At 38.5% G+C, this 16640-nt stretch overlaps 1 protein-coding gene across 2 annotated transcripts in view; it reads right to left on the bottom strand.

Moving 5' to 3' along the window:
* Positions 1–16410, bottom strand: part of LOC137019308 (rho guanine nucleotide exchange factor TIAM2) — a 57008-nt gene extending 40598 nt beyond the window's left edge. For both annotated transcript variants that reach the window (XM_067384621.1, XM_067384622.1), the window contains exon 1: positions 16301–16410. The gene's annotated coding sequence lies outside the window, so the exon portion shown is untranslated. The remainder of the gene's footprint in view (positions 1–16300) is intronic.
* Between the last annotated feature and the right edge of the window lie 230 nt (positions 16411–16640).

Here is a 16640-nt window from a genome sequence, read left to right as displayed (position 1 = left end):
GTGTCTGACCAATCAGAAAGGGCCTTTTTTTTTTTAATGTCATAGAGAAATCAGTCCACCCATCCATGTCAGTTCCGTTTAGGCAGTTTTAGTCAAACATGCATGGATTTTGCATCTTCAGAATTGGGTTGGAATATTCTTCATACCTTGAGTGTGAAAGCATTTAAAGTCCTCCTGAAATCAAAATTTTTAGCTTTTAGTATTAATATGTTAGACTTAAGGTTATGAATAAGCTGGTGTGTTCCAATACAATGACAAAATTTGCATTTAGGAGAGATAAGGTATTCAAAACGTACTCTCACTTCCGCTTCGCACTTCAGCTACAAATACATACAAAAATATGTAAAAACGTCTGTCTTTGTGAGTATTGGGGTTTTTTATGAATGCACTGACAGGGCCCCCCTCACAAAGTTTTGTTTAGGGCCCCTAGAAGTCTAAGACTTTCACTGGCCGTGCACAGGTTGCTGCGGACACAGAAATCAAGCTGCACGCAGACAGTGCACGTAGACATCAGATGATGAAAATTACATCACGCAGACCATCAGCTGAAGCGAAATGCGGACAAGGAAAGTATACTTCGGTCCTATAAGAAAACTTCTTCTGACCCAACTTTGATGGTGTCACGTGGATGTTTGAAGAGTCAACCGCACCCTTGTTGGCTGGTGCTCACTAAAGGCTTCATTTCTAACGTTTGCAGAAGTTGTTACATTCAGTCATCCTCTGCTGCAAAAGAACCTCTTCTGGACTGAAAGGAACATGTAAACAAACCCAAAAAGACCCTTCTCTCTTACATAACAGGGCTGCATATTGTGGTTCCTGTCTACACCAAAAATCTGATCTCACCACCGGGAATTTAAGAGGCGTGCCTCTTACACAACACAGCACGAGCGCTGGACAGAATGGAAAATATTGTTGGAGAAAGACTCATAGACATAGTCAGAGGAGAGCACGTTGAATCAGAGCATGTCCTTTTGCAGGCTTCAAGTGTCCTGTACACATCTGAATGCATCATCAGTGTTGGGAAGGTTACTGTGGAAATGTAATACGTAACAGATTACAAGTTACCCTGTTTAAAATGTTATTAGTAGTGTAACTATTTCAATTACTTTATTCAAGTAATGTAACTGATTACATTTACTTTTTGATTACTTTTCTAAATATCTTTCAAATTTCTTTTCAAAATTCTGTACAGACTTTCAAAATCCTTCATCACTTCAATTAAAGACACAACACTAGATTTTCGTCGCCTATTCAAAACAAAGGCGTAGCTTGATGATGCGCGGAATCTTGGGAGATATCGACTTCGCCTCACAGCCTGTGGAAAAGAATCGTGATGGGACAGTTTAATAGCTATGATACTGTTTTTGAAATCACATTTTTGCATACTGTAGCTATGACAGGAAACACTGGCATCTAACAATGCTTTATACGCAAAATAAAGTCACAATTGTGAAATATGAAGGATTCCATTGCAATGTAACACGCTCATTTAAAACTACACTAATTCTAATTGTGCAAATGACTAAAAATACGGTCATTTGCACAATTAGATATTATATTAGTTGAGAGACTACATGCAATATTTTTTCTTGTAACTAATCATTCAGTATGAACTCTTGTAGGCAAATGTTTTTTTTTAAAATGGTGACATGATCTAAAATATACCCTTTCCTTTATATATAATATACTGTATAAAGTTTAAAATGTTGGTAACACTTTATTTTAGGGTTTTTAACAAGTTGCTTATTAGCATGCATATTACTAGAATATTGGCTATTTATTAGTACTTATTAAGCATATTAAGACATATTAATGCCTTATTCTGCATGACCTTATTCTATATTCTTAATCCTACCCAATACCTAAACTTAACAACTAACTTACTAACTATTAATAAGCAGTAAATTAGGAGTTTATTAAGGGAAAAGTCATAGTTAATAGTTTATATGTGTTCCCTATACTAAAGTGTTACCAAAATGTTAAACAGAATCTTGATTTAAAAAAAAAATCACGGACACATTATGCAAACGCATTACATTTAACAAATATAATTTGTCCAGCACTTTGTGCCATGCACATATGACATTCATAATGATACCTCAAATTGTTTGGCTTGAGAATTAAAGGTGGTACAGAGGATGTTTTCGTCGACTGAGTTTTTTTCAAGTGAACGCCTCCCAAAACTCGTGCACGAGTGTTTGTTTACCACCGGCATTCACTGTGTTATTAAGCCGGGCACACATTTTACAACTAACTAAAACATTCTGACTGTGCTCAACATACAGCGATAGTTTCCTGCTCCTGAAGCAGATTTATATACTTTCACATGGAATTTGAACACCGACTGTAATCGCAGACTGAACGCAACTGGCTCTGACTGGACGCGTTTGAGCGCAATCAGTCATAAGTATCAATTTACATTCATAATCGGCCCTACAATCGTTAAGCCGCGCACACACTTAGTGGATTCATTATGTCAGACTCACCGCAGGTAACTCATAATCTGCAGTTGTTACTCCTGTCTCCTGACAAAAACATTGCATAAGTTGCATGTGGAGTGTGGAAAGTTACTAGAGCGTGCAGCCGCGCGTCTCTCACAAGGAACATCATGGCAGTGATTGACAAGCCAGAGGGCCAATCGTTTACGCGATCATCGTAAACGTTGCGTCATTGCGTAGATTGGCTGATGTTTTAAAGGCCCTACCTCGTGCAAAGATGATGTATATTAATAATATTCCTTTCAGTGCACCTAATAAATAGTCTTTTATCACTTAGTGAAGACAGTTTCAAGTAATATTGCAAAAATGTATAAAACAAAACATCCGCTTTACCACCTTTAAGGCTCTTTTGACCTACAACCAATTAGTAACAACTTGGCAACCACCCACAACACCCTAGCAACTTCTACATGGTCAAACAGCACACATATTTCTAGTTTTACTGTGAATTATGGGTCATTGAGGTTCATAGAAAGTATTTGTGGGAAAAGGGGCTCTGTTTAATGCACATTAAATCCTTAATCTTATAGGATTTGAGAGTTTCCAGTTTACCGTTCCACTAGTCAAGACTCTATGGCTTTGCTTTGTTTGGCTTTAAATGCCTTAAAACAGGCATTTCTTATAGATTTTAAACAATATTCTAGTTTAGTCAGCGTACTGTTTAATACCAATTATAATGCAAAACGCTGGACTAACTGTTGCTGTGGTTGCCGCTGTAGGCAAAAGAAACTGTTCTCTCCTTTAGCGACAAGTAAAATTATGCACTGTAAATAACTTGTGCCCTAACTTTTGTGGTTTGTTTGAAAATGCTGTTGCAAACCCCCTTATTCACACCCTGCACTTCCAGCAAACATCATATTTCCGTAGGCAAATCCTGATAAACAGTTGTCTGGATGAGAGAGTGAATAAGAATCATCTGTCCTGGGAACTGAAGAGAAACACTGCATGTATAATTAAAAGCAGCTGCGGCTGAAGGCGGATCATTATACTGGGGGGAAGGCCTGGGAAAAGTGGATGATGTCATGAGGAGCCCATCTTAAAACAGTTGTACGTAGCGTTGAGCGTTTTACTTCGCAGTTCAGTAAGGGATGGGAAAACATTTCTGTTTATCGCCAGAGGGATGGAGCATGCTGGGAATAAAACCAGCTCTTACTCTGTGGTAAATCTCATTAGAGAAACCAGAGAAAACAAACTGTTAAAATAGCGACTGCCTGTTCCTTTTCTCTGACTGGAAACAGAAGCGTTTCTCTGAGAATCGTGGTCATCTCTGCAACTCTGAGATCATTTGATAATGAGTGGCGCAAAGACGACACACTGGCGCATGGCTTTCCCAAGGTCCATTATTAACACAGAAGCGGGATGCTGATAAGATCATATTTTACTGTTAAATAGTAGAGCGGCTGATTCTGGGTCCTTGAGTTTCCAGTGTGGTGTGACCACAGCAAGCCCCCGAACCACTCGGTGCCCCCCTCACCCAAACGGACGCCTAGACTAAACGACCTACGGCTCCCAAAATTACAGCCATGGGCACACTAAAACTCCCCATTTCTTGGAAGCTATGTGTCCGCTTGACACAAACATACACACAGCATGTTTAACCATAACTATGCAGGCTGAAGTGAAGGCATCCATATATATTATAGTCAAAGAAAGGAGATATTTAAAATGAGAACCATTTTTTTTTTTTTATTTAATTTTCTTTTACCATCAGATAAGATGCCAGCAGCATTTGAACCACTCAACCACTTAGTATTTTTAGGTTGAAAAACATAGTGACGGTACAGCAGACAGCGCAACAAGAAATTTAGCTTTAGTTATAGTATGCAACTTAGGTCAAAATAAATAAGAAGGCCACAAAACGACATTTCTATTCACATTCGATTTCTGTGGCCTGAGTTTGCCAAAAACAAGTCATTTTACTAAGGTGGTGCCAGCAAAACAGAGCCTTGTTCAATTCAGACACAATTATGATCACAAAGTATGTTGGTGAAACATCTAGGGCTACTGATACTGATTTTCATGTTTAGACATGGTCTATTTCAAAGGGATAGTTCACCCAAACCCCAATCACCCAATCTGTCATCATTTACTCACCCTCAAGTAGTTCTAAACCTGTATGAATTTCTTTAGTTCTGCTAAACACAAAGGAAGATATTTGGAAGAATGTCAGTAACCAAACAGATCTCGGCTCCCATTTACTACCATAGTAGGAAACATTGTTAGCCGAGATCTGTTTCGTTACTGACATTCTTCCAAATATCTTCCTTTGTGTTCAGCAGAACAAATAAATTCATACAGGTTTGGAACAACTTTAGGGTGAGTAAATGAATACTTTGGGTGAACTACCCCTATCCCTATATTGCTGGGTGGTATTTTTTTTTTTTTTTTTTTACATTTTCCGACGATATAACAACAAGCAGTTGAGATTTGCTATAGTATATACCACTTAATGTATCAAAAAGGAATTGGCTTATAAGAGTCATTTGTTCATGAAACAGACTAAACAGTTAGTGTTATTTATTTGTTTTTGTGTGATTATCTTCAGAGAAACCTAGTCCAATTCCAAAATGGCTATAATGAAAGTGATGGCTAGGAGGTTAAACAGAAGCAAAGGTATTGACTACTTAAACTCAAACTAATCTTGCATTCTGTCACATTTGCACCTTTTCACTTAAGTGGTTAGACTGGGTTTGATTCAGACTCCAGAATCAGCAAATTCACCTCAATCCACACATGCCAAAAAATTAAAAAGGGGGTTCAGGTTTGCCAAGGACAATGTCAGCCCTGTTTGATTTGGACTAAGGTGAATTCCCTTTCACCATGTGTTGACTTTCCACATCAGATCCCTGCTGGATGTTCAATGGCTCTTTGGCTTCCAGAACTGTGGGTGTTCGGCTGAAAGTCAGGCACGTGCTTGAGCTGGGTTTCTTTTTCATACTGGTGTTGAATGAATAACAGTGTCAGATTTTATGCTAAATACAGCTTAGATTTTAGTTCAGCATACTTTCTGTACATTTCTATTTTCTCAAATGCAAGACCTCTGTACACCCAACAATGAAAACTCTGTCATCATTTACTCATGCTCATGTCATTCCAAACCTGTAAGACTTTCGTTCATCTTCAAAACACAGATGATATTAATGATTTCTGTCCCTCAGACAGCTACGCAACTATCACTTTGATGCTTCAAAAAAGTTCATAAAGAGATCGTGAAATTAATCCATATGAATCGAGCAGTTAAGTCCAAATTTTCTGAAGAGACTTTATATAATGAACAGATTTAATTTATGCTTTTATTCACATAAACATTCACCAATGCACACATTGTGTTATGCTGGACGTTTGAGCTTCCGGGAGAGCCAATAAGGTTCATACGCAGCACGTTTTAGCTTCCGGAAGAACCAATGAGGTTCATACGCAGCAAGTTTGAGCTTCTGGAAGAACCAATGAGGTTCATGCGCAGCACGTTTGAGCTTCCGGAAGAACCAATAAGGTTCATAAGCAGCACGTTTGAGCTTCTGGAAGAACCAATGAGGTTCATACGCAGCAAGTTTGAGCTTCTGGAAGAACCAATGAGGTTCATGCGCAGCACGTTTGAGCTTCCGGAAGAACCAATAAGGTTCATAAGCAGCACGTTTGAGCTTCCGAAAGAACCAATGAAGTTAATTCTTGTGTGTTACGCAGCACAAACATGCTGTTTGAGCTTCAGCAAGAACCAGTGAGGTTTGTTCTCGTGTTATGCAGCATGTTTGAGTTTCCACAAGAACCAATGAGGTTCATACGCAACATGTTTGAGCTTCCGGAAGAACCAACAAGGTTCATTTTCGTGTTTTGCAGCACGTTTGAGCTTCCACAATAACCAGTGAGGTTCATTCTCATGTTACACAGCACGTATTAGTTTTACAGTCACTTTTATTAACTTTTTGAAGCATCAAAGTGGTAGTTGTGTAGACCATCAATGAAGTGAAAGAAATCTCTCAGATTGCATTAAAAATATCTTTATTTGCTATAAGATGAATTAAAGAGTAACTGATGACAATTTTTTGGGTGAACTCTTTAAGGCCGTGCATTTACCAAATTGTTTTTAGTCAGCTGAAAACAGGTGCTCTTCTGAAAATACCTTGCTGCGGGAACTTGAGAGCGCTTTGGTGGCACAGCTTTTTTTTTCTTTTTCACTTGAGACGCTTAAGTTGCTATGATATGGAATATCATAATATGGTATAATCTGATTTTGCATATAGTTTGTTTCCGAACATAAAAATGTTCATACAGTGTAGTATTTGCTCTTGCTCTTGTTTTAAATTATTTTGTTCTGTTTTTATGCTTGATGTTGTTGTCTTTTGCCATTGTACAAGCAGGATGTGGCAGTTGGTCTGTGTGTTTGTCCCACCCCTTCGCCTCCACTGTGATTGGATGGCTCTCCACCCCCTCCCGAGCTCTCGACTCTATCATTGCATAAACAAAATTCACACAGCTAATATAACCCTCAAAATGGATCTTTACAAAGTGTTCGTCATGCATGCTGCATTCATACATCGGATTATGTGAGTATTGTATTTATTTGGATGTTTACATTTGATTCTGAATGAGTTTGAGGCTATGTTCCGTAGCTAACAGCTAACGCTACACTGTTGGAGAGATTTATAAAGAATGAAGTTGTGTTTATGAATTATACAGACTGCAAGTGTTTAATAATGAAAATAATGACGGCTCTTGTCTCCGTGTATACAGTAAGAAACGATGGTAACTTTAACCACATTTAACAGTACATTAGCAACATGCTAACGAAACATGTAGAAAGACAGTTTACAAATATCACAAAAATATCATGTTATCATGGATCATGTCAGTTATTATTGCCATTTTTCACTATTGTTCTTGCTTGCTTACCTAGTCTGTTGATTCAGCTGGCATATGCAAATATTGGGGGCGTACATATTAATGATCCCGAATGTTACATAACAGTCAGTGTTATGCTGAGATTCACCTGTTCTTCAGAGGTCTTTTAAACAAATGAGATTTATATAAGCAGGAGGAAACAATAGAGTTTGAGACTCACTGTATGTCATTTCCATGTACTGAACTCTTGTTATTTAATGGCAAGATAAATTCAATTTTTAATTCTAGGGCACCTTTAAATACGTGGTGGTCCCATTGAAACCAATTGAAAAAACATGCTGCCCTTAAGCAAAAATGCTTTGGTGGACACACGGTTTAAACATAATTTTTATACTAATATTTCAGACAGTTTTCTGCCTTAAAAGGTGCATTTTAGACATTTTTAATACATTTTAAGGACCCGCAGGAAACACATTCTGTTAGGAAGTGAAAATCTAGTTTAAGATGTATTGCATGTAATGTGTAAACATCAATTCAGATTTCAAAGATCATAATGCACTCAACTCAATTACCCAAATTTTCAGTCACAAGTTTGAAAAGCCAGTCTGTTCTAAGAACAGACCTCTATAAATTTTGGCAGCGCTGGTCCGAGGGCATGTGGTGACACTAATTGAGTTGAGCTGGGCTAAAATAAGCTGTGAAGATGTTATCACGCCTACTCCAGTGTTGTACCGTCTTCATGGCCTTTGTGCAATTACATGCTTCTGCTGGGCCCCAACAAGCGGCCCAATGTTGATATTGAGCCAGGCTTAGCAAAAAACAACAAATCTCAAGGAGCACCAATGCCTATCGCATTCCTCCATCACAAAGAAAGTGGGTCTCTGCACACGAAAATGGGGTTTAATTAGGGAGAAAATCCAGTGAAAATTCCATACGGCAGCAGTTCAGACAGCCGGGAACAGAGGGTCCTTCTTCCAGCCCAGAGCACAAAGACATCAAGGCACTTTAGAGGGTGGATTAGGGCTGAGAGCCCGCAATGACTAGCGGTGGAAAAATGAAAACAGGAGAGACACGTGACGCAGGTCCAGTCTTTATTCTCTCTCGGTTACTCTCCTCTCTCGTTTTCTATGATAAAAGTTAAACGGCATGGCACTAATTGCCTTTTCCAAAGCAAAACAAACACAAACAGCTGGCTAACGCAGAAAACATTTCACACAAAAGGCCATGAGACATTTGCCAATTCAGTCTAACCAGTAAGTTAATTATCCACACATCAACAATGTTGCCTGACAAGAAAATCTATAAATCTATAAATTATGCCCTGACTATCTTTTAATTTCATAGGCTATGAAGCAAGCTGCGGTGAAAAAAATGCACAACACATTTTACTGATATTTTCTTGTACATATAATAACATAAATGGTATTGTCTTACATATAAAAGTCAAGTATTTTAATTCCACAAAACAGCTTATCCTAAACAGAAAGTTGCTGTTAAACTTTAAATACTACATAGAGTGTGCGTGGATGACAATCAAACAGAATGCATCAAACAAGTCGAATATTACAGACTAAAATATTCATTAAATAATTGTTGTTGGACATCCAATTTAATTTAGTGTATTTTTATAAGAACAGTAACTGTAAAGGATTATAACAAAGTCTCCCTTACATTTACGGGGCATTGCTATGTTCAGTAGAACTTGTGTGTGTTCCCACATAACATTTTACTTCTTACAAACTCTAACCTGTTAGCCTGGTTTGTTTTTACTTATCATTAAAAATTTAGTGATTTAAACGGTCCCGCTGCTTCTACTATGGATTAACAGTTCTTTGTTTGTTTTGTTTCCATAATGTGATCTATTGTAACATTTATATTTAAATTGTATTTGTTTGTAAAAAGTATACTTTTAAAAACTGATAATATATTAATGAAACAAAGGCCACTTAAGTTACTTACATAGAGTCCATTTTCATGACACTGTTTCTTAAAGGTACAATATGTAAGAATTTTGCAGTAAAATATCCAAAAAACACTAGGCCAGTGCTATATATTTTGTTCACTTGGGTACTTACAATATCCCAGATGTTTCCAATTATTTGTAGATCATGAGAAAATTGCAATTTTAACCAAGTCTCCGGGATGTGAGTGGAGTCGCCTGTCAATTGCGCCATACCTGCGTTACCCTCGGTTTTATTTTGTAGAAACCATGGAAACAACAAAGACGCTTTAATATATTACATTTTAATAGACAAGGGAACAACTGTTTTGATATATTTATAGACAGAAAACGAATTATTGTTATATAGCTCAACACGTTTAGTCTTATTGTTAAAATCTAATTTTCTTGATTTTTTGCGAGTACCATGCTTTACCATGCCTCAGAGAAAAACACTATTTTGTCAAGTAGCTAACATAGCATAATCAGATGCAGCTTTATTTTTAGTAACAGTAATACAGATTTTCTCCATCATATAATATGTTTTAAAATTAATTGCATGCCATTTATCAACACAATCCAGCATTTAATGTAATATTCTAAAATCAATCTAGCTTACTGCAGTGTGTCTCGAACAAGTGTCACACGGCAGCCACCGATCGAACGCTCAGAGTAATGCTATAACATCATTTTCAACACACTCAAATGTATCTAATACAATAAACAGAGCTGTGTTACCACATACTCATGACCGGAAAAGCAGAAGCAGCGCCGGCGACTGTGGCATAATAAAAGTTCCGCTGCTCGCGGCGTGTTGCATTCGTCTCTCATTAACAATCGCTCCAGCGGCCTCATTCAGCTCCCACCACTCTCGGCCCTGTTCTGCTTCATACTACAGTAACGTTAATAATCACATCCATGAACATGATTTCTTCCCGAGTCCTATCCCGATTATTTTCCACCAGCTGTGAGGTGAAGACCACATGTCCCAAGATTCCGCGCTCAAACTTGGCGTCATCAAGCTACGCCTTTGTTTTGAATAGGCCTCTAGTGACCTCTAGCGGACAGAAAATCCTACATATTGCACCTTTACACACTTTAGTACACTTTTAAAAAGTGCACTTTGTAATAATGTCATATTAAAAGTTTTTTCTTTATAGAACATTTTAAATTATTGTTTTAATCATCTTTTGTCATGCTGTAAATAAGCATGTGTAACATAAAGCACATGTGAAGTACTTATATAGTGTTAAAGCTAATATATGTACTAAATTGCAGCATAATCATTATGAATGTGTAATTGCAAATATATTTAAACACATGCCCATAAGATAAATGCTTTTCAGTACATTCTGCACTTTAGCTTATTTCAATCATCAATGTTTCTTCTCTCCAAATTAAATTTTCTGGCAATAGTCTTGCCCAAATATAGACTAATTAGGCGTGTTTGTGCTATAAAATCAATAAGACAATGACAATAAAAACCACTGCCCTTGTGGTCACTGTAATTTGACCTTTGCAGCTGAGAGCTCACAATGCTTTATTATTATTCGAACGAAAGGGCGGCATGAACTATGCAGCTCAAAAGGTCAGTAAAATATGCTAATACAAACAAACAAGATATACCAACATAATCCTCTATTACAAATGTAACAAATGTACACATCGCAAAGAAAAGTGATTATACTTATATGATGCTAACATGGTTATTCCTGACCTTTCAAGTAGTTTCTTTTCATTGGGACAGTTGTGACTGGCACAGTGGTCCTTAACTGGTGGTGTATGAACCAAAAACTGGCCGCAGGTCTGTTCTGATGATAGGGTCATGCACAGCAGGGAAACAATATTAAATGCTAATAAAAATTATTTATAAAAGCACTCATGTTTAGGATAGCAAAATAAATTGACTTATCAACTTTTAACTCTTTCCCCACCAGAGTTTCTGAAAAAAGTTACCAGCCAGCGCTAGCATTTTTAATCACTTTTATGGCTCCCCAGAATATTTTGTCGTATGAAGAGCCTGCTTTAAAATACATAAATAAATATTCTAGCTTCATGCATTCATGGGCAAGTCTTATAAAAAAGCAACATTTTGAACAAAAAACTGAGAAAATTGCGTTTTTGTCAAAGACTATGTCTGGATCGGATTCAGAACAATAATCAAACATAGACCGATAAGATCGTGTCCATCAATACCCCCAAAGCTTCACAGCCGTTACCTATTCAAGAGTTTGACATTTCGTTCAGTAATGTTACGCAATTTTGATTTATATGCTGTTGAATGGTTGATGATCGTGTACATGTGCATTAGCAATGCTTCTATCGCTAGTTTCTGCTTCTTCTTCGCTTGTTTTTGGAGATTCTGTACTCTTTCAGAAGATGCATATTAGTGCCCCCTACTGTATAACAGTGAAAATATGGAGGGGATGTTTTGTAACATAAATGATGGGAACTCAGGGCCCAATCATACACCCGGTGCAATGTGGCGCCAGGCGCGACGCAAATGTTTTTTGCTAGTTTCAGCCCGACGCAGTTATTATTTTCACGTTCTGCGCCACGTTGTTTAAATAGCAAATGTATTTGCACCCATTTGTGTGCCCATGGGCATGCTGGTCTGAAAACGAAGTGAGTTCAGGCACATTTGTTGGTGCGTTACTATTTTGAGGCAACTGAAATAGACTGCGCCATTGACCAACTGAAACCTGGTCTAAAGTCAATGGCGCAATATTTGTTGTTACATAAAGAGTGTGTTAGTAATACGCGCCTATATGCGGGTGCACAATGCACATACACTCTGCTTATTACACACACAGCGGCACGCAGAAGAACAAAAACATGCCAAATATTAAAAATAGAAGGATTACAATGTAAAAGATTATTACTGGGTGCATAAAGAAAAAATGCTTTGTTGGAATCCGGCTTCTCCCATAGATGGTTTGCAAATTCCGCCATGTAAATAGTGAATCCGCCATGGCATGAGTGCAACTGGCTTTTAAAGGGAATGGGAGATGATACTCTGATTGGTCTATTGCCCAAAACACACCCATTACTTGTTAAGAGAATAGGGAAAACCATTTTAGACCATGTGCAGGGCGCGCCGACGATTTTTCCCATCCTTAAACTAGCAAAAGTGGATTCGGACACGCACTAAGCGCACTTACACCGTGCACTTTAGGCCATGTGCTTAGATCGTTAAAATATAAATATAATTTTTTTGTCACTTTCATACAATTTTGGTACATTGGGTTGCTAATTGATGTCCAATGTAAAAATCTGGGTCGAAAAGCATAATCAGAACTGATGGATTAGCAGACCGCGCATGCATAACTAGCAAGGTCATTTTTCAAACAGTAATAATCATTACCATGCACTGCGCTTGCTTGGTTGACACTCACTGGAACACACTGGCTTGTTGACTGAAACTTTGGATGGAGATCAGATGCACAAAGACATTACAAGCCCAAATGACGCCTGGACAGAATTCAACTTCTGAAACATTGGACTAACCTCAGCATTACGTTTCTACACTGCAGCCCCATGTGCTTACAATTTACCAACAATTATCAGGTGCATTAGCGTCACTGAATAAACTTGGCATGCTGCTGTCAGTCTGTCAGATGTCCAGGTGCAGGTACCTGGCTCTTACGCTCAATTGAAATCAAACAACAGAGCTAATTTGTCACAATCAAGAGATGGAATCAAACCGCTTGTCAGCACTAAATTTAGTGTATAGTAACTGCAGTAGGCATGAGGCCAAAAGGGAAATGAGATGCATCGCGATCTGTTAAAGGCACGCCAGAACCAATGACGTTCACTGATGTCATACTTGGCTTAATGCATTATAAGGAGGCAAGTGTGAATATGCGCAAGTGTGATTGAGATTTGAGAGCCACAGCAGAGGGCAAGATTTTCAGGTCACTTGGGGTGCTTTCATACTGCCCCTGTCCCAAATGGCACCCTAAATACTCACGGTTTTCCTACAAGTCGGCACTTTTTTGACATAACGGCGCTTTGACTGTTGAGAAGAAGTCTTTTGCGAAGCTCGCACCAGTGCGGGCTCAGCAAAAGTGCGCATTGAGGGCACATACTGACCGCAAGGCACACTTCTAGAACCTAAAATGACAAATGGGACACCCTACTGTCTCATGGACTTAACGGACACGTGCACGCAGAAGTTATTGTAAGTCCACAAGACCGAACGTGCTTATGAAGTGTGCCATTTGGGACAGGGCCATTGGCATTTCGAAACACGCACGGTTCGCATGAAAAATTGGTAATGTGAAAATTGTCATGTGGACCCGGGAGCGCACCGGGGTACCAATCCCGAGACTACCTGTAGGAGGTGGTCTGAGTTTGGTTTCACTGGAACTGTGGCACGATTCGTGTGAATGTGAAAGCAACTCAGATGGCCTTGTTTACTCATGGTATTAAGGAGCCTTTTCATCAATCCAATCACAAGTGGACGACGCTAAATACAGGTGTAAACAGGGTCTAAAACATCTTGAGCTTGTCCACTTCCAAAGGTATTCGAAAACACATTCGACCGGATTGCTTTCGTAGTGAAATGCTCATGTGGTTGAATGCGTTTGAACAGCCGCAAAAGAACGCCTACTGACCTAATGTGGAAACACCATGGGAAGCACGCTAGACGGGATTTAAACTTTGTAGGCTGAAGACCCAAAATTTGGTTTTAAGGAAAAACCGTACCAAGCACAATGTTCTCTCATCATTCCTGATTTCGAACAAGCACTCACTGCTTTTGGCATGGTCTTGTGGTTATAAAAGCAGAAACAAAAGCTGCTGCTCTCCGTTTGTTTTTCCATAGTCTCCAGGCACGTTTATATGTAAATTGCGAGAGCTTATTCTGTCCATTAGATCGAAAGATCTGAAAAAAACAACATACATTTACCCACCCATAGACCCTCCCCTTGAAGAAATCAGACAGAAGAGGTTGAAAGAGGACAAAAGAGAATGATGGATAAAAAAACCAGGTGTCTCTCCCTTGTCTACTTGTGATCCGATCTACCAAAATGCATCTTAATACCAGGTGTAAATAGGGCCTCAGACTTGTTCAGCTAAATCAATTAAATTTCATTGATCTGATGATCATTGATTATCCGTTCCTCATACAAGGCTACCATATGACTTTAGAACACTTGGAATAACATGCTTGAGTTGTATATTTATGATATTTTTATAGAGCTTGACAGCCCCTGGTTACCATCTTTTCACATCCTTTTAACCTTTAGGACCTAAAACATCACAGACAGTTAAGTTTAGTAAAGCAGACTAAACATTTTTGGATGAGAAAGCCAAATATAGTGTTTCAGATGCATACCGTCATAGGCAGAACTCCAATTACAGCTCATTATATATCAGCGTGTGCACTGCATTATGATGTGGCCGCTCTGATCAAAAAGCCGGTATGGTTGGATGCCGGAGGAGTGTGTGGTGGTGATTATGGGGTAGTGTTTCCATGACAGAGGCACTCTGGTATAAACCTTCTGCTGCTGCTGAAGACGCTCGCTCTACCAAATCCATGGCTTTATTTGTCTGCAGCTGATGCTTTGAGCCCTATTCACCTCAGATGCACTCAGGGAATCCAGCTGGTCTCTGGATGCTCTTTGAGACCCTGAGATCCATAGCAAACACTATGAGGCGGTGACAACAAAGAAGCACACACACCCTGAGGATGGGGGTGGTTAAGGCTCTTGAAGACACAATAAGATGCATGCGGACTCTTAGGAGCAACATGCGGTGGATTTCGCGCAGTGTAAATCATTAATAGGTTTGTCCTATTAATTTAAGGTCCCTGTTTTTAAAGAACATATGGGTGGAGATTATACTGCTCAGCATCGCTACTTAGACCTTAACTAGCTATCATTAAAGCAAATGGAGGAAAATCTCATTAACATCATTTTATTCAATACTAAGACAATTGGGAGAGGACCTATAACATATTAATCTGCGCTCTCAATACTCTTCCTGCATATCTTCAGATTGTACTGTGTCAACGGTAGAAAGGTTCTTCATCAAATTTAGTGGATACCAAATTTGACTGACCAAATGTTCTCAAACAGGTTTCGTGAACACTCCCTTTGGCCACTGGCTGGGCAAACAGATGGTGCCTCCCCAAACTTACACATTGGTTGAGGCAATGTTGATATGTTGTGTTTGGTCAGAATGCTCAAAGGAACATTTAAAGTCACCATGTAATCAAAATTGACAATTCTTATTGCATTATTTATTAAATGATTTATCCATGACCATTATTTTTAAGAAAAATATTTAATGTGCCCTCATTGAGTTTAATTATCTCATTATCTCTTTTGCAGCAACATCTCTTCTCTGATGACGTTTATACTGGCGTGAGGGCGGGACAACCTGTCACTCGCATGAAATCGACCAATAGCAAATCACGACCAATCAATTGGACAAAATCAAGTCCCGCCTTACATTTTTTAGTATCTATGCTAAACATATTTTTGGAAATTTTATGGTGTAGGTGTCTTTCTTTAAAATAAATGACACTTGGTTTGATATTTCGTTATTTAATGAATGACATACATCATACTTTTTAACTTTTGCTTTAGTATCCCAATATTTTGGGGTCACTGTGTTATTACTGTGCAATATTCTTACAGTAAACAGAGAAAAGGAAGAAACAGACATGAAAAATAAGAGCTCATTGTTGTTGTTTGTACAGAGAAAGAGCGAGGTTCGTAGCAAAATGATAATGTTTATAGGCTTCTAACAATGATGCTACTTTACAAGGTCCTGTGAAGCCTGACGCGTACTGTTTCATAATGTTGTGACATGCCAAGATACATCAATTAGTATCCTTACTAATGGTAAGGATAATATACGCACTGAAATATAATCTATTTTCGACAACAACACAAAAAAATGTGCGTAATATAAAAGTGTTGTACGCTCAACTTTGACAGCTTCAATTTCATGCTTTATGCTGCGTCTGAACCAAAGATCAAACGCACTGCAGAAATATTAAAAGTTATCCACTCACCGCAGCTGAAATGATGACAACTATAAGACAATATTATCTTAAAAAAAAAACAAAATCCTTAAATATGGCATTATCTTCCAGGACAAGTACACGTCGTTCCTTCCTCGCGCGCAGAATGCCAAATGACCATCATGAGCCAAAGCGCGCGCTGAAACCACACCTCCACCCTCTCCAAACTCTCTGTAAAACAGCCCACTGAATAACACTGAGTTGCTATTCGCATTCCTGTTGATATTGTTCACTTGTTATCCAGCTTTAATGCAGTTCACGTGAATGCTACTTCACGCACTGTTTCTTTCTTCAGTGTTTCAGCGACATTCGATTGTTATTTGTCGGATCT

This window comes from Chanodichthys erythropterus, chromosome 4, assembly GCF_024489055.1.
Source record: "Chanodichthys erythropterus isolate Z2021 chromosome 4, ASM2448905v1, whole genome shotgun sequence".
Taxonomy (NCBI): Eukaryota; Metazoa; Chordata; class Actinopteri; order Cypriniformes; family Xenocyprididae; genus Chanodichthys; species Chanodichthys erythropterus.
The sequence above is the reverse complement of the archived record's forward strand: the minus strand, read 5'-3'. Positions and strand labels throughout refer to the sequence as shown.